The sequence below is a fragment of the Cololabis saira genome, chromosome 8, assembly GCF_033807715.1.
Source record: "Cololabis saira isolate AMF1-May2022 chromosome 8, fColSai1.1, whole genome shotgun sequence".
Lineage (NCBI taxonomy): Eukaryota > Metazoa > Chordata > Actinopteri > Beloniformes > Belonidae > Cololabis > Cololabis saira.
This window is the reverse complement of record NC_084594.1, coordinates 34911180-34931991: the sequence shown is the minus strand read 5'-3', so window position 1 is coordinate 34931991 and position 20812 is coordinate 34911180.

The following is a 20812-nucleotide window of genomic DNA, read 5'->3' as shown; positions in this document are numbered from 1 at the left end:
TCGTGACGGCTGGAAATATAAATAAATACAAAAATAGAAATAAATAGAAAAAATAGGACATACCAATATGACAACTTTGTAAAAGAATAATCCAAAATGATCGATTTTGACGCTTTCAAAATACCAAATGAAATTAACTGTGTACTAATATATAAGATCTTTAGATATTAGATACTCTACCACAACAAACCTGCAAGGTACAGTGGGGCAAAAAAGTATTTAGTCAGCCACCACTTGTGCAAGTTCTCCTACTTAAAAAGATGAGAGAGGCCTGTAATTTTCATCATAGGTAAACTTCAACTATGAGAGACAGAATGGGGGGAAAGAATCCAAGAAATCACATTGTAGGATATTTTAAGAATTAATTGGTAAATTCCTCGGTAAAATAAGTATTTGGTCACCTACAAACAAGCAAGATTCCTGGCTTTCACAGACCTGTAACTTCTTCTTTAAGAGGCTCCTTTGTCCTCCTCTCGTTACCTGTATTAATGGCACCTGTTTTAACTGGTTATCAGTATAAAAGACACCTGTCCACAACCTCAAACAGTCACACTCCAAACTCCACTATGGCCAAGACCAAAGAGCTGTCAAAGGACGTGAGAAACAAAATTGCAGACCTTCACCAGGCTGGGAAGACTGAATCTGCAATAGGTAAACAGCTTGGTGTGAAGCAATCAACTGTGGGAACAATTATTAGAAAATGGAAGACATGCAAGACCATGACAATCTCCCTCGATCTGCGGCTCCACGCAAGATCTCACCCCGTGGTGTAAAAATTATCACAAGAACGGTGAGTAAAGATCCCAGAACCACACGGGGGACCTAGTGAATGACCTGCAGAGAGCTGGGACCAAAGTAACAAAGGTACCATCAGTAACACACTACGCCACCAGGGACTCAAATCCTGCAGTGCCAGACGTGTCCCCCTGCTTAAGCCAGTACATGTTCAGGCTCATCTGAAGTTTGCTAGAGAGCATTTGGATGATGCAGAAGAGGATTGGGAGAATGTTATTTGGTCAGATGAAACCAAAATAGAACTTTTTGGTAGAAACACAACTTGTCGTGTTTGGAGGAGAAAGAAAATTAGTTGCATCCAAAGAACACCATAGCTACTGTGAAGCATGGGGGTGGAAACATCATGCTTTGGGGATGTTTTTCTGCAAAGGGACCAGGACGACTGATCCGTGTAAGGGAAAGAATGAATGGGGCCATGTATTGTGAGATTTTGAGTGAAACCCTCCTTCCATCAGCAGGACAGTGAAGTTGAAACGTGGCTGGGTCTTTCAGCATGACAATGATCCCAAACCCACTGACTGGGCAACGAAGGAGTGGCTTCATAAGAAACATTTCAAGGTCCTGGAGGGGCCTAGCCAGTCTCCAGATCTCAACTCCATAGAAAATCTTTGGAGGGAGTTGAAAGTCCATGTTGCCCAGCGACAGCTCCAAAACATCACTGATCTAGAGGAGATCTACATGGAGGAACGGACCAAAATACCAGCAACAGTGCGTGAAAACCTTGTGAAGACTTACAGAAAACATTTGACCTCTGTCATTGCCAACAAAGGATATACAACAAAGTGTTGACATGAACTTTTGTTATTGACCAAATACTTATTTTCCACTATAATTTGTAAATAAATTCTTTAAAAATCAGACAGTGATTTTCTGTTTTCTTTTCTTCATTTTGTCTGTCATAGTTGAAGTTTACCTATGATGAAAATTACAGGCCTCTCTCATCTTTTTAAGTGGGAGAACTTGAACAACTGGTGTCTGACTAAATACTTTTTTGCCCCACTGTATGTGTTAACTTAATATTTATGTGAGTTTTTATATCTCTTGAAAACAGCTGCCCGGTGCTACGCAAAAATGCTTTATTTATTATTAATTCAAAAATATTGATTAGTGTAGGTTTAAAGCATCAAAGAATGTATCAATTTTTATGTCTAGGCTCTGCATTTTTAAATGTAAGAGCACACCTAAAACTGATTTATATGGCAACTTGGAAAAATTTTAACTTCACTGGAAAGTTTTGTAAACAATTTTATTCTTTTGTTGCAATCATTTGGATAATGGTACAGCAGAAGACGTGGTGTTCACTTCCAGCTTGTACAAAAGAATGTGATCCTTTTCAGATGCACTCACTCAGATTATCTCAATTGCAAAGATCCCTGGCAGGAGATGATTTTATCTCATAGGGTTGGCCACTCTGCAGGAACACAGACTCAGATAAAGGATACAGCGAGAGAAAAACAAGAGACCTAGGATAGAAAGAAGCTTAAGGCAGAGTGAAAGAGGTGAGGCATTCAAACCCAAACCCCATTTAAACATTCATCCTGCTTCACTTCTCTGCTGCATTCATGCTGCACAGCCAATTCTGGAGCAATAAGCCTGCTGTGCTTCTCAAGGTAAGAGAGTGAATAGAGCAGTACAAGCTATGGGTGATGCTGAAAAGAGAGAGTCTGCATGCTGACCTTCCTTACGCCAGCTTTACTTCAGCAGAAGAGGAGTGTTTCATAAATGGATTATTCCACTCAATCACCTTTGACCTATCTGGTTGCCTTCCACTGCAGTTCAAGCAGACTGTCCATCTCTCAAAGACAGACAGAAAGAGGGAGAGACCAGAGAGGAGGTGGTTTCAACCAGTGGGAAGGGAATAAACCCTCTGTTGCTTTGGCAAGGAGAGATGGGAAGGAAAAGGTGGGGAACTGTCAACAGATTTGTTCTAAAGTGCAGCTCCCTGTGTGTGTATTCTGGTGACTTCCTAATTCAGGGAAATATGGAGGAACTTAAGTGACCTTTTGTTTTTATCAACCAAGTCACCGAAGTGTTCCGAAATTTGCTCTATGTCGACAATCATGATCTATCAAAAGTGGCAGAGACGACACTGAAAAGCCTCTGAATTACAAACCAGTAAAGCGCACATTGACAAAGGACAAGTACAAAATGTCAAATCGACTCACTGGATTTGGGAAGTAAATTTGAGGGCTGTTCTGCAAGATAAAACAGAAAGGTGCATTTGACAGCATCATTGGGCACATTGGGTCACTCACCAAATCAAAATCAGAACTGAAATTTAAAAGGAGATATTTTATGAGGGGAAAAAAACATACAAAAAAACAAACAAACATTTGGTTGTCTGGAGTAACTACACACAGAAAAGTTGCAGCTGGGATTCCATCCATCCATCCATCCATCCATCCATCCATCCGTCCGCCGCTTATCTGTTCCCGGGTCGCGGGAGCTCCTCCGAGGGGAGTCTGAGGCGTTCCCAGGCCAGCCGGGAGACATAGTCTCTCCAGCGTGTCCTGGGTCTTCCCCGGGGTCTCCTCCCAGAGGGACATGCCTGGAACACCTCCCTAGGGAGGCGTCCAGGAGGATCCGATACAGATGCCCAAGCCACCTCAGCTGACTCCTCTCAATGTGAACGAGCAGCGGCTCGACTCCTCACCCTATCTCTAAGGGAGCGTCCAGCTACCCTGCGGAGGAAACTCATCTCAGCCGCTTGTATCCGCGATCTTGTCCTTTCGGTCACTACCCAAAGTTCATGACCATAGGTGAGAGTAGGTGCGTAGATTGACCGGTAAATCGAGAGCTTCGCCTTTCGACTCAGCTCCTTGTTCACCACGACGGTCCAGTACATCGACCGCATAACTGCGGACGCTGCACCGATCCATTGGTCAATCTCACGCTCCATCGTTCCCTCACTCGTGAACAAGACCCCGAGATACTTGAAGTCCTCCACCTGAGGCAGGACTTCTCCACCCACCCGGAGAAGGCACGCCACCCTTTCCCGGTGGAGAACCATGGCCTCGGTCTTGGAGGTGCTGATTCTCATCCCTGCCGCGTCGCACTCGGCCTCAAACCGCCCCAGCACATGCTGAAGGTCCTGGTCTGATGAAGCCAACAGGACAACGTCATCTGCAAAAAGCAGAGACGAAATCCTGTGGTTCCCAAACCGGATTCCCTCCGGCCCCTGGCTGCACCTAGAAATCCTGTCCATAAAAATTATGAACAGGACCGGTGACAAAGGGCAGCCCTGCCGGAGTCCAACATGCACCGGGAACAAGTCTGATCTACTGGCGGCAATGCGAACCAAACTCCTGCTCCGATCATATAGAGACCAAGGTTCCACGAGGAATCCGAGGTTCAACTATCGGCCATAATCTCCTCTCCAGTACCCTGGCCAGCTGGGATTCAAGTCAGGAAAACTTTTCTTTGTGAAGTCACAGTATCTTCAACAAGTGTACACAGTTCTATGAAAATCAAAAGCAGAGTGTCAAAATTATGATGTTACATTTCACAAATGTGTGTACTGAAAGCAATACAAATATTTCTGTTGTCCCAAGCGTCTCAAACTTGTACAACTGACAGTTAAGGTTTTGAATGAAGGTGAGCTGGTGAGCTGTAACAACTCACTTCAGCAAAGCAAACTATTTTACCGGTCTCAAAGGAAAGCTGTGAGAGAATTATCCAATTCCACATTCCTTTCAGCTCTCATTTGCCAGGCAAAAAGGAAGCACAAGAAGGTAACAGGCAAGTATGAATGCATGAAGGAAAGGGAGATTTTCTTATCTTTACGCTATATTCTCTTCCTTTTTCCTCTGGCAATGTAGTGGTTATTTACTGCAACCTCTTCTCTCCCAGTGGAATGGGGGGGAAATAGCCTCTTAACGGGGGTTTACATACATACTCTGCTGACAATGATGATTGTAGTTTTGGAATGCAGACATCTGGTGTTTCTTTATACAATCAATTCTTTACATAGTACCTTAAGAGACTCGTAAATCATCTCGGCTAATTGCTGTCCATCACCTTTCTCACAAGGCACATTTTTTCAACTGATGAAGGGCACAAAGTTTATGTAGTTTCCCACAGTGTTAAAAAATAGAGAAAAATTCGACAGAAACCTTTTAAGCAAAAAAACAAAAAAAGAAAAAAAGGATTCAGTGGTTTTAGACTGATCACTGATGGAAGAATGCTTCATCCATCCATCCATCCATCCATTTTTTATATATTGGGGTAATCTAGAGCAGTGGTTCTCAACCTTTGTGGGGTCCCGGAGCCCCTGCAAATTTCTGATCAACTCTTACCTCGTACCTTTTTTTGTTCTTCTTCTTTGTGTTACTATGCTTATCGTGTTCTTCTTTCTTTTTTTTATTTATTTTTTAACATTATTGCAATGGGGAGCGCTAACTTGAACTACACAAGTTAATGAGTGTTCCCCCAACAGCTTCCTACAAATATTTCAAAATAAAAGCATTTAAAAAAAATTAAGGGCGTATATGCCCACTGAAACGCAAGGGGGCTCATAATTTGAAGAGGATGCAGATCGTGTTACGTTTGTATTAACCGTGTCATGCAGTAACTTCAACAAGGCAAACGGGTGCAAGATTTCTTTAAATTATAGAATTTTATTAAAATACAACGAATTACACTTGTAAAGAGTAAGAGAAGGTCATGTTACCCTCTTTAGTTAAGGCAGATAAAGGTCTCGATTTAAGTAAAATAATAATCTATTTCTATAAAAGTCAGAGGATCTTTTTAAAAATATATATTTCATTATCACGGACCCCTTGCAATTACACCATGTACCGCTAAGGGCCTGCGGACCCCCGGTTGAGTATCACTGATCTAGAGCCTATCCCAGCTCATTACAACCAATGGGTAGCGGCACATCCTGGACAGGCCACCAGTCCATCACAGGGCCACATACAGACACACATCACAGTAACTTGTATGGGCAATTCAGAAACATTAATCACCCTAACATCAGAATCATTTTTATTTGCCAGGTTTCGCACAAACAACCAAGGAATTTGATTGCAGCAAATTTTGCTCTCACGGCTCAGTAAAATATTAACTGAAATATATACATGTAATGAAATAAAAGCTAGAGTTTTCAAAAAACATGTACACTATATAAAAGGCAGAACCAATATTTGCAAATATGGAGAGATTGTACAAATATTCTTCTGACACTGTGACTGTTGCAAGTTCAGCCAAGCGACAGAAAGAAGAAATATACAAGCGTTTGGACTATAGGAAGAAGCCGTAGCACCTGGAGAAAACCCACACAAGCACAAGCAGATTATGCAAACCATAACAGTTCTTATCTGTGGCGGCTGGTCAGTAGAGGGCGCTGGGGCGCCGCCTCCATCAAATCAAGAGATTAAAAAAATAAATAAATAAAATAAAAAACACGCTGTAAGATGCAAATAATTATTAAAATAAGGTGTTATTTCAGTCGGTGGGTGACTGTCAATAGTAATTAAATGTTGTTTAAATATTTATTTGGTTCCAAAATATTTTTTATTATATTTTATTTACCTTCGGATGTAAGGGGCGCCAGTAAAACAGAATGCAGTGTCAGTACTCGAACATTTGAATAGCACGTGACCTGAAGATCTGTTTTAATTGGTTTGAATTAGATTCGTAAAGGGACGCAGTCGTGTGCATCATAGACATATATACATATATGTACATATGTCTATGGTGTGCATCCCAGAAACTCACAGTTATCAGCAACGAATCCGCGATCAGTATCGTGACGTACTCATGTGTCTTTTTTTTAATCTAATTTGATTGGACAATTAATTCCCCGTCTTTTTTAGAAAATAAAACTGAACTATACAAACCAGATTTTTATCTTTGTTGTTTAAAACAAAAACTTGCTTTTGAAATAATATTTGTTGATCAAATATCTGAAAGAAAGGAATATTATCTTTTCAAATAATATAAATTTCAGACAGAACAATGGAAATGTTCATGTTTTTCTTCTCCCTAATGTGTAAAATAAACTGAACCCAAACCAGGAACAAAAAAACTATACAAAATAACAGCGGACCTTTTGAAATGTTAAACCCCAACTCTATGTTGAGTATTCTTTTGACCAATACAACATTGTTGGATTTTCTACCTTTCTTTTATCCCCATTGAACCAAGCTTGTACCTAACCATGACTTCTGTGTACCGCTACACCCCTATGTATGCCAAGGTAAATTGCGCCCCCCCCAAATTTTTAGCACTAGCCGCCACTGGTTCTTATCATGAATCAAATTCATTGGAATGGACTGATGTAAATAAATCTTAACTGAAAACAGTGTCTTGTATTGTATTCAATTTTTGCTCACCAGTAACTAAGTATCTTAAGCTACCTTCATTCTTACAATACAGAAACTGCAGATATATATTATTAAGACGGGAAGAAGCTGTAAATTATTATTTAGATAATAAGGTGGGCAGGTGACATGGAGGTGTGGTTGGTAGCACCATCGTTTTCAGTTAGCTTGAACCTTGCCCAGGGACTTTCTGTAAAGAGGTTACATGTTCTTCAGATACTCTGGCCTCTTCCCCACAGTCCATAAACAAGCATATTTGGAGATTTTTAATTGGCAATGGTTGTTATTTTATTGTATATGCTATAACTAATTGATAAAGTTCCCCCTTTATTTTTGTACATGCACAACCTCGAACCCCCTTAGACCCTGAAAAGTATCAAAATTAATGAAACAAAGCCAGAATCTATTTTTGTGACATGGTATTCAATATAAGCCCCTTCACACAGTGATTACCCTATTTCTTTGCGCCAAACCTCTGCTGTTCTGTTTGGAAATTCATTCAGACCAAACAGAAGAAGCACAGCATTTCATCAGCACGTGATTACACACATAATGCAGCATGGTGGAATCATCTGAGTGATAGGAGGGCTGCTGATAAGAGTAGCATGTTACTCAACTCCAGGTCATGTTTACACAAGGAGAGTACATCTCATTTCGCCTCTGTTGCTACAGCCCGATGAGAAACAGAGGTAAGACAAGAAGGTTCTGTCATTCACCCTGGGGGCTGTATATATGGGGGTATATTACTGTCTTTAATCAAGAGCACACTTTTTGGGAAATTAATAATATATTGAAAGGTGCACAGTCAGCTATACGGACAATACCCGAACCCAAAACAGTCAGTAGACGCGTTGGTCCAAAATTTAGAACTTCAAAAATGATCCAACTAACAAGCAAATATGTTAGACAACCCCCTCACTCTTTAAGAACTCCATAAAGCACAGGAGAAAATGCCTACTAATAAAGAAACCTGATGGATTTCCACCAGAATTTTAAAAATGCTGTATCTGTTGTCAGAGCTGGCTCAGCTCTTCGACAAACAAACGCAGGAGGGAAGTAATGAGTAAACAATATTTATTTAACAAAGGTAAATCAACCAAGAGTAACAGAGGAAAAGCAACTAAGGTTAACAGCGACAACAGCCTATATCTGTAAGGTGGAACAAGCTGCAGGTGAGCTGCAGCATCAAGCCGGGAATGGGAAGCAGAGGCAGAGAGCAGACAGGTGGAAACCTCGGGTATTTAACGGACGTAGGCCCGCCCACTGAGCCGCACACACCAAAGCCCAATGAGGCAATCTAACCTGCAACAGAAAGGAGAGAGAGCGAACAAAATTCCATACACTGACACAAACAAACCCCCACACACTTGGGTTGTCACAACCTCCCCCTTAAGACGGGACCCCAAAGGGGAACCGTCACAACCTAGTTCTAAGAGCGGCTGGGCCACTTACAGCCCAACAACTCACAGTAACAACTATATGCCCACAGTATGCTAACAGGAACAATTTCCCTTTCCAAAACCACACCTTACCTCACCCCCTTGCTCCCAATACTCCACAACCTGGTACCAAGGAAGCCTATTTAAGAGAAAAGGAGAAGGGCAGGAGAGCAGAGGCAGGGATAAAGTTACTTATACATACGATGAACACTTGCCGCCCAATCTATACACTACGGCAGAAGCGCCCTGGACAAAGCGTTGTCCAAGACATATAGACAGACTAATATGTCGTATCTCCAAGTCATAACCTTGCCAAGCATATCCTCAATCTCAGCTTTCAAATGGGCAAGCTTTTCAGGACCCATGCGGTAAAACTGCTGTCTGATCGGCTGCGCCTCAACCACATCGATGTCATGCACAATCCAGGTGGTGCGGGATGGAACATCACCAAAAAGCTGCGGGAACTCCCTGATCAGCGCCAACAGCTCCACACGCTGCTCAACAAGAAGGTGCGACAACAGAAGAAGAAATCCAGGTTGTAAGCCATTTGTGTTACTCTATCAAATGTGTTTATCTTGTGTTTTTGGTCAGTCTTCCATCCACTAGGGGGAGTAGTGATACTATCAATTGGGTACGGTCTATTTAATCAAGGTGCAATCACACACAGGTGGCTGTGTTAGGCAAAAGTTTTTTGATCGTACAGAGAAGTGAGAAATAGCAGGTGGATATTTATATTTGTTTATTTGTTTGGTTTACAAGTGACAAAGTGGCAATACCTACATGAACACTGTAAGTAATAAAATACATTGGAAACATTGGAACATTGGAAAAGGCTTGTATTTGCACGCGTCATAAATTAACTCTAAGCAGTGTGTACATTGACACATTACAGTTAACAAATACTTACAACCCGACCTGGCACCCCACACAGTCTACAATGAGATACTCGAAAGGGTCACCCACCAAAGGAATAGGCTGCAACAGTGCCGGCTTTACGCATTGGTTGGGTTTCCCCATCAGCTGACACACATGACATGTTTTAATATACGCCACCACATCCTTCTTGACCAGCGGCCAGAAAAAGTGTTTGAGCACACACAGACACATCTTACGACACTCCAAAATGACCACCCTCATCATGGGCAGTTCTCAAAACCTGAGCCCTGAGCCCAACACAGATCACCTGTGTAACGCTGAGGGCGTAGCTGAATGTGTGGAGTTGAAGTGTGGTGCTGAATTATGGGACCCAGTAGTCTGCACAGGTAGCGGATGGCATCCCCAGACAAGTGATAGCGTTCATGAAAGTAGTAAACGGGAAAAGGCAACAGGGTTGGACCTGTCCCGAAACACTTCTCCTTGTCTGAAAGCCCTTCTAAATATAAGTGCTTCATCATCGACGTCATTCAAAAATGGGACTTTTTTTTTTTGGTTTATGATCCGTTGGACTGCTGACTGAACAGATAAGACATCAGGCTTAACTAAGCTGGTCTGGAGCAGGATAGCTGCACAGGATATATCGCCATGGCAATTTATGTACTACTGATATTGTGAAACCGAATTCCAGGCTTAATTCAGCCAGGATATCTGAAAAATCCCGGCTTAATACGTTATCCTGGTTTTGTGAAACAGCCCTCTGATCAGCTTAGTTCATTACATTTGCAACAGTGTGGTACTGCCACTGAGCTGTAAGGGACTCCAAAACCCCCAGCCTTGCTTAAAGTCAAAGAAAAAAGATGATTGATTATAAATAATTTTGGGTGGAAATAACAGAAGCCTTCTGTAGGGAGAGTAAAAAGATGTGGCAACTTCATTGGCCAGGATCAAATGTGTTTTTCTATTGGTTGGTAGATTTTTGTCAGTGTTATTTCACAGCAATCCAAGAGTGAAGAAAAAGATCTGCGAGGACAAGTTTCTCAAGCACCCAGAAAAAAACCTGCGAGCAGTGAGTAGGGCTGAGACTGCAGAGAGGGAGGTTTGTGTGAGCAACCGTGAATTTGAAAGTAGAATGGCAGTTCTGAGGACAAAAATAACCTTTCTGCATGCAAGCAGGGACATTTTGAGAGAGAACAGAACAGAATTTGAAAGTAAAAGCAAAAACAAATGCACTGCAAACCCGACTTAGTTCACATTACTCAAAACGTATGTGGCAACTGATTACCTAATAAAATTTAAGTTAACAAACTAATATTTTTTAAGTTAAGTATAAGTACCTTCAACAATGTGCTCAAAATGCTGAATGACACAATGTAAAAACATGACATTGAGAATATCTAACAAACATTCCTGTTTTGGTCAACATGTTTGTATGTCATAAAAGACTATTCGGTAACAAACTATTTTTGAGAACATGTAGAAAATGTTTCAGTGGTTTTCCATAAGCAAGCCTTAAAAGATTAGTAGTTAGTGTTCAAACTATTCGATAGTATAAATGTTGAAAATTGAGATACACTCTATATTTGTAGTTTGAGAAAAACAACCAAAATACATGTATTGAAATGTCTTAAATTAAAGTGTGACAAAATGCTCAAACTCCTGAATAATGTCCTGAATAATGTCAAAGAAATTATATGATTGTTAATGTATTTGTCCCATATTTGGATGACAACTTGGACTACTCTTAAGCAGCAATACTGTAAATCATTTTTGAGAGCATGCAAGCAAGGTTTCTTTGGTTTTCCATCATCTAGCCCTCTAGCCCCATCAACATTTTCTAGATCAAGGTAAATGGGGGGGGCAGGCAGAGGCCTTGAGGCTGCGTTGCTCCAGAACTATGTTTGCTGGGGTAGTCCGAATGCAAGACATACATACTGTAAAGCCGAACAATAATGCAAATGCATCAGCCAACATGGGAATGTCAGAGATAACTATGTCATCTTCAATAATGACAGCAAGACTTGAAGCACTGAAATTCACTGGACTGGACGGAGCTGTGATGTCAGAAACCACGGTGAGAAGGGCGACAGGAATGTCACTATCATCCGGCTCATCTGATTCACCCACCTGGATAAGACAAATTTACAATAATAAATACATTTGTAAAAGCAAACTTTAGGAGAAACAACAACCAAGACAAAACAGATGACAGGCAAGGGATAATAATATAATGGGCAAGTCATTTCAATATTTTTAATTTCTTGCAAATAATGCTTACATTCCAAGTTTAAAAAAATCCTGGGTCTTCCTCACGCAGAAAGATTGGAATGACACAAAGGGCTGTTCTGTGTTTGAAGTCGACATTGTGTTCTTCCTACAAGAAGAATGATGACAAGAGGTTACATTACTTGTTTACTTTAAGTTGAGTGGAAAATATTGGTGTATACTTGAAATGTAAGTGTTATTACAAATATAGTACAAATAACTTTGGTTGCATTATGTATAACTGGATGAGAGTTGATAACCAAGAACCGATGAGGAACCAAATTGATCAGCGATATCAATAATCGAACCAGAATTGCTAAATTCTTAACAATTCCCATCCCTAAATGTAGTGCTGTAAAGTTCTGTTTTTCTCATAAGATTGATATAAATGGTGCTAGGTGTTTGTATTTTATCCACCCTGAACAAACAAAATAGATCCCAAAGTCTAAGTTTATAATTGCAAGGTGAAGCGTATCATGTTCTCTGCTTTGAGATGAATGGCTGAAAGCTTGAAATGACTTGTATGAACACAAGGCGTTTCCTGTATGAAAAGAGTTGGACAGCAGCCTCACAGCAAGCAAGCATGTTGAAGGACCATTTTCTCAGAAGGGCTTACACCTGGGCCACTGTCTTTTTCTGTTGATACGATGTCATCACCAATATGTGAACTGTCTGCATGTGACCTACTTGTGTGCATTAAACGATGAGTACACATTTGTCTGGTACTTGCAGTGTTTATAGGGCACGGTACAGTCTCATGTCGTTTAAGTGTCCTCTTAGATGGCTTAACAATGCCATCTCCGAGAAGGGATGTTCACATTTACACAATGGACAGGTAAAGAATGCTTGTGGTCCTGAACTTACACAGGTTTTACATGGATCACTGTGAAATCGTGACAGGTGGGTCCGTAAAGCATTAAATTACTTTACTGTACAAATGCAAGACCCATAGAGACATGGCAAGGGATTAACTGTTGAATAAAGGCTCTGCTTCAAACGATAATTCCTAAACAACTGTGCTCGGGTGTCTGAACAGACACCTCACAACTTGCATTTCCAATCCATGGACGCATTGGAACCTTACAATTTCAAGATTCATACTAGTGATAAAATTGTTATTTAGGTTTAAAATGCATGCTCTTGCTAGCTTTACCCAAGTACTTAACTTTACTGCAGTTAAACGCTGCTAAAACGAGTTTAACCAGGATCATATATGTATAACAATATATTTACACGATTCGAAGGGCTGTAAATACTTATTTATAGAATAAAAAGTTGTCAACGGTTATTAACTTAGCTCTTAGATGAATCCCCAGTTTTGACAGACAAGTTTTCATCCAAAGCAGGTTAACATTTCTCAGTCCTGCCCGTTTCAACACGGTCAAATGGACGATACATTTTGAAAAATTAGTGCAAACAAAGTAGACCGACCAAAGTTTACACAGTATAGCCTAAACACCACAGCTCCAACATTTTCTTCGTGGCTTCTTTTTAATAAACTTAAAGATTTACTTCAAGCATAAAGTAATGTGAAGTTCTTGGTTTACTTACCAATCAGACGTGTAGTCTCCATGGATCTATAATATTAACTGGATGTTACGTCGAAAATGGCCGCCCATTCATTTCAATGCAATTTGCTCACCAGCGCCTACGCCGAAATGAGTTCCTGACTTCGGGGTTTACTTCTGCGTTATCGGGCCCATAGAGCATGCGCAGTTGAGTCACCTCCCATGATGCTCTGGGGCCTCCCATCATGCCCCGGGGCAACATCAATGGCACCGACACGGCCATGACGTCACGCCCAGAAAGAGACTTTTCTTTGACTTTTCTGGCCGTTATAAAACATTTTTGACGGATATAAAGTCCATGACTTAAAAATATAGAATACAAAGATTAGTAATTGCCGGTGATTACAGCTGGAGGTTCCTGTGAACAGTTTTAGAGGCTTCTCTTTTACTATTGTGGTCTATGGGAAAAAGCTTTCTGGGCCCCATGGGATTTTTTGTTGCAGTACCGCGGCTGGCCACTGGAAAAAATCGGCGTGCTTTCTGCGTGCGAGATTGGGGGGCTGGTAATCTCGCATAGCTAGAGATGGGCAGCCATTTTTAACAAATTTTCTGATTACATCGTTAAGGTTAGACCAGCAATGTTGTGACATACATAACGTTAGTATACGTTCTTTAGAAAACATAGTTTACTTAAAAAAAGTCATTATTGAAGCAGTATTTACGGTACTCACAAACTCCGAGTCACACATAATTATAACTACCGGTACATAAATCGTTCAAACAGTATGAAAGTTTAACGTTGATTCAACTTGACAACAGATTTTGACTGTAATATTCTCAATCTTTAGGAGTGGGATTAACTGTTCTGGTTTACAGTGCTCTCAAATGTAAAAAATATGCCGTTGATTAAAGACAATAATATACCCCATATGCACACACCTTCAAAGAGATGTGGGACCTACCTGCAGTCTGCAGGTCCCACCAGCATGTGTACTGTATCTCTTCATGTCTCATGAGATGTATTGTGCACACTGATGAGAAGTCCTTCAATTCTGCAGAGAAGCTTAGTGCATCTATAGCCCATGGAGTTGAATAGGTTATTTTCAAATGAAATATTGCTCATTGTGCTTAGTCCCCAAGTGAGAACTTTCGTAATCTGATTTCTTTTATAAGAAGCTAATGAAAAAGGATTGCATCATGAGCTAATCCAATAACTACATTAACCTTTTCAAAAACGTATTATGCCCCCCTAGCTGCTGTCATTTGGTTAAGAATTGCTGAGATTTAACCAAATCATAACAATACCATTAATAGAAAAGGGTGTTTTCCTTTCTTTGTTTACATAATGCCAAAATTGCTTATGTCCTCTGTAAATATTCAAAACCATATCAAAGAAAAGCAATAATTTGTTGATTACTTGCATTGCATTACTTGCATAAATGAACTGATGACCCCCATAACTTGCTCGGCACTGTTTCACTTAATTATAATTGATTACACTTGAAGAAGTACAGTTTGTTTGAGCATACTGAGACACAATTAACAAAATTAACATGGAAGTATGATGTGGGGCTAAAATATAAAAGGGTGTAAAAGTACCGAAAATGGGTGGGGTGATTACAGCAGGTGAGAAACAGCAAGATGATCATGAGGAACTAGAGACAGTGGGAAAGATGGGAAGAATGATGGGACAAGAGAGGGCTGATTGACAATTTGCATCCCCTTCAGAGGGTATCAGGGGATATGATTGAATCCAGTGAGGCTGAAATCATTAGGGATATGCTGCTGTTGGAGGCCAAGCAGAAAGGCTTTCACCTGCACCTGGTTATTGTCTTCACCAGTTTCCATCTATATCCGTACCAGGGTTGAGGCATTAAGGGAGATAAGTAAAACAGAGAGAATATAAAGGGGCTAAAACAGGCTTCATCCATTTTCACTCTATAAGTCATATGGTTCTTATTTGCTGCCAAGATTGGTTATTTTACCTGGGTACAAGTGAATACATTTGCATATCATTTTATGGTCCAGCATGTCGGTAAATTTGATTCAAATTTTAAACATATATAACATTTGAAACTACCTAAATGCTGTGGGAAAACCATTACCTCTAGGGGAAGAGATTTTCATATTTGAAGCAGTTCAATGTTGCCTCTGTTTAAAAATGCTGCAGTAACTTAAAGCAGCACAACGTAACTTTCAGCTTTTCTGAGTTTGGCGACTCCTTTGGACCAAAGCGGTAGTGCTTTACCAGAAAGAAGACTCCATTTCCCATGAGCACCAGCGCGTACTGCCGGAAAACTCCTGTCCCCGTCGTGTGCATTGTTTTGATGAGAGAAGACGGGACGGACTTTCAAAACCACGTTTCTGTTTTCAGCGGTCGTTTGCAGTATGGATAGCGAAGAGGTAATGCATCTATTTCTGGCTAAATAATATAATATGACGATGTTGAAAATCACTAAGTTCAACTTGGTTTTATTAAGTTGTTTCAGCGCTCTGCACCTCACCCCCGCCCCCCTGTCCTGTTTCAGCCAGATAATGCGCCCCAAATTACAAACGCTTTGGTTTTGTTCTACTGCACATTTTTCCTGTCACGTTTTTTAGAGGGACTTCGTCATAAATTAGTAGTCAAACATACTTACTGACAAAATAAAAAAATACTTTATAACCTGTGAATAACTGAATGCAGATGCTGAATGCAGATCAGCCCTGCACAATTTTACAGTTCTCAGGATAAAAGGAGGACTAGATGGCCTCAGTGATAATACAAGACACATTACAAACTCAAAAGAAGTGTATATAGATGATATAAATGCACTTACTAGTCCAACAATAACAGGGCTAACTCCCCATCGGTCGGACATCCTTCCTCGTCTTTCAGCTCCCGCCAGCGAGTGAACGCCGGGCCAATGTTGATTCTCGTCCGGGCATTTAGTTTGTTACTCTCCCGCTTTCTTTTTTTCGCCTCCTGCGATAAAACTTTTATTCTCTTCGGATTCTTCGCTGCTTCAGCCATGATAACAACTCTGCGTTTCGCTCACCACGAGTTCTCCTCAGCCTCTGTGCTCCACGCCCCGCCCATTTTCGTCTCGACTACGAATCGGGAAGGAGGGGGAAGTGACGTATGCCGTAAAGCAGTCAAAGCCGTAACAATTTGTAGTTTTTTAGTGTGGCAGGGTTCCTACCATGCTCCTCAAAGTTACATAGTGCCAGTGAAGGTGATACAGACCCCCCAGACCATGACAGAGGTGTCATTAAACCTGTTGGAAGTTGATGTACCATCACAATGACTCTGGAAAGTTACGTAGTGTCGCTTTAAACCTATCTTGTGAATTTTGGGAACCTGTCATTTTAATGAACATTTATTTTTTTATTTTTCAGCAGATCCCTGGTTGTGATAAGAGCAGCAGAGATATAACACACTTGAGAATGTGATAAATCACAGTGGTTGAGGGTTACTGGAAGTGGTTCCCAAAAGCCACCTACGACTCGTATCTCTGTTGACCCCAGCTTGCCAGCAGATCCAAGGCAGCCCAAAAGGTTGACTAGGTGTAAAAGGAGGTGAAGTTCTATGGAAGGTCTTCCATGTGTTTGCTATTTATCTCACAAACACAGCACAAGGTTTGTTACAGCTTGCTGTCAAAGATAAGACTATGAAACTGTGTTGACAAACTTCTTTTTCTACTCCAGAGTGACAATTCAGGAGTTAGTAGAGAGGGTTTCATTCTTGTTTTTTGACTTCTTGGGACAGATCTTTTGTTATGTTTAGAGAATTAAGCTGCAAAAAAGTGAATTGTGGCATTTGAAGACAACTGTATAGATATTTTTCAGTTTATAGCTCAGAAAGGCACTCAGGATGCCAAATTGCCTATTAGGGTGTTTTCACATAAACTATCATGGTGCCACTAATCCAGTTTTTGTAGATTTGCTCCTTGCTTTGATTTGATTATGAGAACACAAATCTCATCCAGACAATTTCAGTCTACTAGTACCAAAACTGAAGTCATAAAGTAAATTTAGTAAAAAGGTAATTTAAAAGATAGTGTTGCAGTTATACACCGGGGACTGCTATGGAAAGGGCTGGTTTGATACACATTATTCACTTTTTCTAGTCCTACATGTAAAACGGCACATCTGTTCCTAATATGACTTTCTTTCTTTCTGTTATCGCTTCCCTTTCTTCTCTCTTAGTTTGTCTCTTGCCTTTACATCGTCTGTCTCTTCATCCCTGTCCTTGGAGTTTAAAATAGGCAATAAGGGATCATGTTCAAGTTATGAATGTCCCAATTAGCAAGAGGTAGAGAAAGAGTAGGTCTTCAAAGTGATACTCAAGTGACTTGCTCAAAAACATTGCCAGGCCATAGTTTTTATTTAGGAAGGCTTAATGCTCGCTATTGACTTCTCAGTGTGGACCAGGATTAGGTCAAATATACTTCACTCACTAATGCATGCCTAATGGTTCTGCTATAGATTAGCCATAAAAGAGGATGATCATAAATACTGCTGGATTTTAAAACTTTAATGAGTGAAATTCAATACCATTCTTCCAAAATTGTGAGTCTCTTAGCTGGGGCAATGTCTGCCTCATGCTAAAAAGTAATGGAAAATATTTAGGCTCAGCATGATTATATCGATTCGAGTTTCACTCTGCAAGATATGACATGCATTTGCTTTGGTTGTCCTCTTTACTGCACTTCCCCCAACTGGACTATCCATGACATGATGAAAGAGCCATGGATAGCCAACAGTTTCTCTCAAGGCTTTTAGAGTTGACATGCTGCTATCCCACGTATTACTTATTATAGCTGTCATAAGTTGTGTTTATATTACACTCTTGCAGAAAAAAAAATTAATCTCTGAATTTGTGATAAAAGTAGCACTGCAGGGGGTCGATGTTTTCATTGAAGGGTGTTTTTCTAATGAGTGTGATCCTCATAACTCTGTATCTCATCCTGTGAGACTTATTTTCAAAACAACAAAAAATAAAATCTCAGCACTGAAGAAAACGGACAAAAATATACCTGTTGAAATATACCTTAAATCCCAGACAAATATTTCAGTTACACTGCTGTCTGATATAAAAACATAAAGCACATGAGTTAAACCCATGGCATTTAACATGTAATTATTGAACTCATCAAGACGTTCTTGCAAGTGACAGTTTGAAAAACAGTTTGAAAAATGTTGTTGTGAGTAAAACTAAGGGTCTAATTCTGCACTGTGGGCAGAAAAATATAATGAATACTCTACATTAATGTGTCAAGTTGTAACACCGTGACCAAGTGTTCAAATGCAATAGTTTGGAAGTGAGAACAAGCAGTGGTGTATTCGTCCCTGGAAATTTAGGTATACACTTAATTCATGCCTTTTTCTAAGGAGCCCATACAGCAAAGGATAAACGCCTGTTTTTATAAACAGTTACTGTCAGACCACTTAATTTAGTTTACCCAAAAATGGGATATTAGTATATGCACTAACCCCAGTTATCCATCTCATTTTATTTAGTTTTTACCCCCAGAAACAGTTAATTACACATGATATAGTATAGCCAATGCTGACCGAAAAATACAGTAAGGGCCTGATTTACTAAAGGTTTGCGTAAAAACGTGTGCAAACTTGACAGCACCCGCACACCAAAGTGCCAGCTGATCTACTAACAGCATGCAAAGAGCACTGCGCCTCTCAAATGCGCAAAATAGCACACGCAATCCATTTAGTACTTTTGCCCTGATGAATATTCAATATAGGGCGTACCTGCCAGAAATCGCTAAATACTGGGAGGGGAAGATGCAAATTGGTCCATTTACCACGCGCAATGAGATTTACCAAGCCTGAAAGTTTTTGCGTGGATTGTGATTGCGTCTGTATTTAATACGTTCGAAAGGAAGGTGCTAATCTCCACATGCAAAAGGAAAAATATTTTATTTGAATGTTAAATCGAGTATTATTCAGCAAAAGGTTGCCACAGGAGGCACATTCATTTTTTTATTTGTGATAATAAATAAATCACGTGTTTTCATGGAGAAAAAAGTGTTTCTTATTGTGCGCCTGTTCTGCAGTTGTCATACCCCGGTGTTGTGCCGTATTCAGCACCCCTGCCGTGAAAAGCACCCCCTCGTCTGACAAAAATCATATTCTCATTCCGTGTTCTGTTCATGTTCTGTTGTCCATGTTCTGTTTAGCGTCCAGTTTTGTGTTAATGATTCATGTTTAAATGCGCTCATGGATTCGGGTAAAAAAAAAAAAAAATCGGGTAAATGGTTATTGATGTCATTAATTAATAGCCTGCTTACTGTGTTGTCTTCCATAATATTTGTAAATATATATAATATAAACTCCTAAGTATGTGTTTGTGTGAGTGTGTATATATAAATATATTGAAGTGTTAGTGTGTTGTTTTTTTTCTGGGTCTACTTATCATTGAATATACGAGGGGGTGCTTTTCACGGCAGGGGTGCTGAATACGGCACAACAATTTGCCTCTTCCACTAATATCTCTAACCCAACTCGTCAAATTTAATTTTGCGCTTGCAACTATATCCTGCTTTCCATCCACTCTCCATGGCGCAAAGTTTGCGCCGCAAACCGTAAGACGGGCAACACCTCATTTAAATACTGCTGTTTGCACCTGTTATCAATTGCGCACGCAATCTTAGTTGATCACCCGCAAAACACACAACAACAGCACGCGCAAACTTTTTCAGTGCACACGCAATTTAGTACTCTTTATTTAGGATCTTAGTAAATCGGGCCCTAAGTGAGTACACCCTGTATACCTCTATATAACCTACACCCCTGAAAATGGGATGAATTATTTGCCTTCAATGTGAAACTTAATTCACTGTCTTAAAGTAAACTTTTCAAAAGCTTTTGATCTACTTTTATTATTTCACTAGTAGCAGCAGCTTTTCACTTGGCATATCTCTCTTCGATAATGAATGAACAGTCACTTTAAACTCAAAGGCAGTTCAAGCAAACCATATTGTATTTTTTTCTCTTCAACCCAAACAAGGTGTACATCCAATATAATTAAATTCAAAATACTTTAATCCTTAAAGGGAAATTAATTAATAATAATTAATTCATGAATCAGCAATCAACTTATTTTAAGAAAATATTCCAAGTATTCATCAGTACTCTTCCTCACTTTCTGATACTGCTGTGATCTTCCTTTTCGTACATCCCTCTGTAGCAAATAGAAATATTTCTCCATCCCTTATTTTCTCTGCTTTACCCACACATGCCAAAGACAAAAACAAACAGTTCACTTAAACAAGTGCTGCTCCTTTGTACCCTGTTGTGAGTGGGGTCAGAAAGAGCCTTCCAGCATGTGTGCTCAATGCATCGCTGCTCAGGACTCAATTAACAAAGGTCTGTGCAAATGAATAGAACAAGAGTGTAATCAGTTCCAATATCCCACTAAGTCTTGCTTCCTGACTCATCTATTAAAGTGTGCTTGTAGACTGACTGCTATGGACATAAGCGGAATGAATCTTAAGTGGCTGAAGTTGAAGACAGTTAAGAAACATGTTTGTTTTTTTTAGGAGGGAAGAGAGATGGGAAGAAAAGATGCACAATCCCTGACTATGACAGTTTAATGAGATGAACTTCT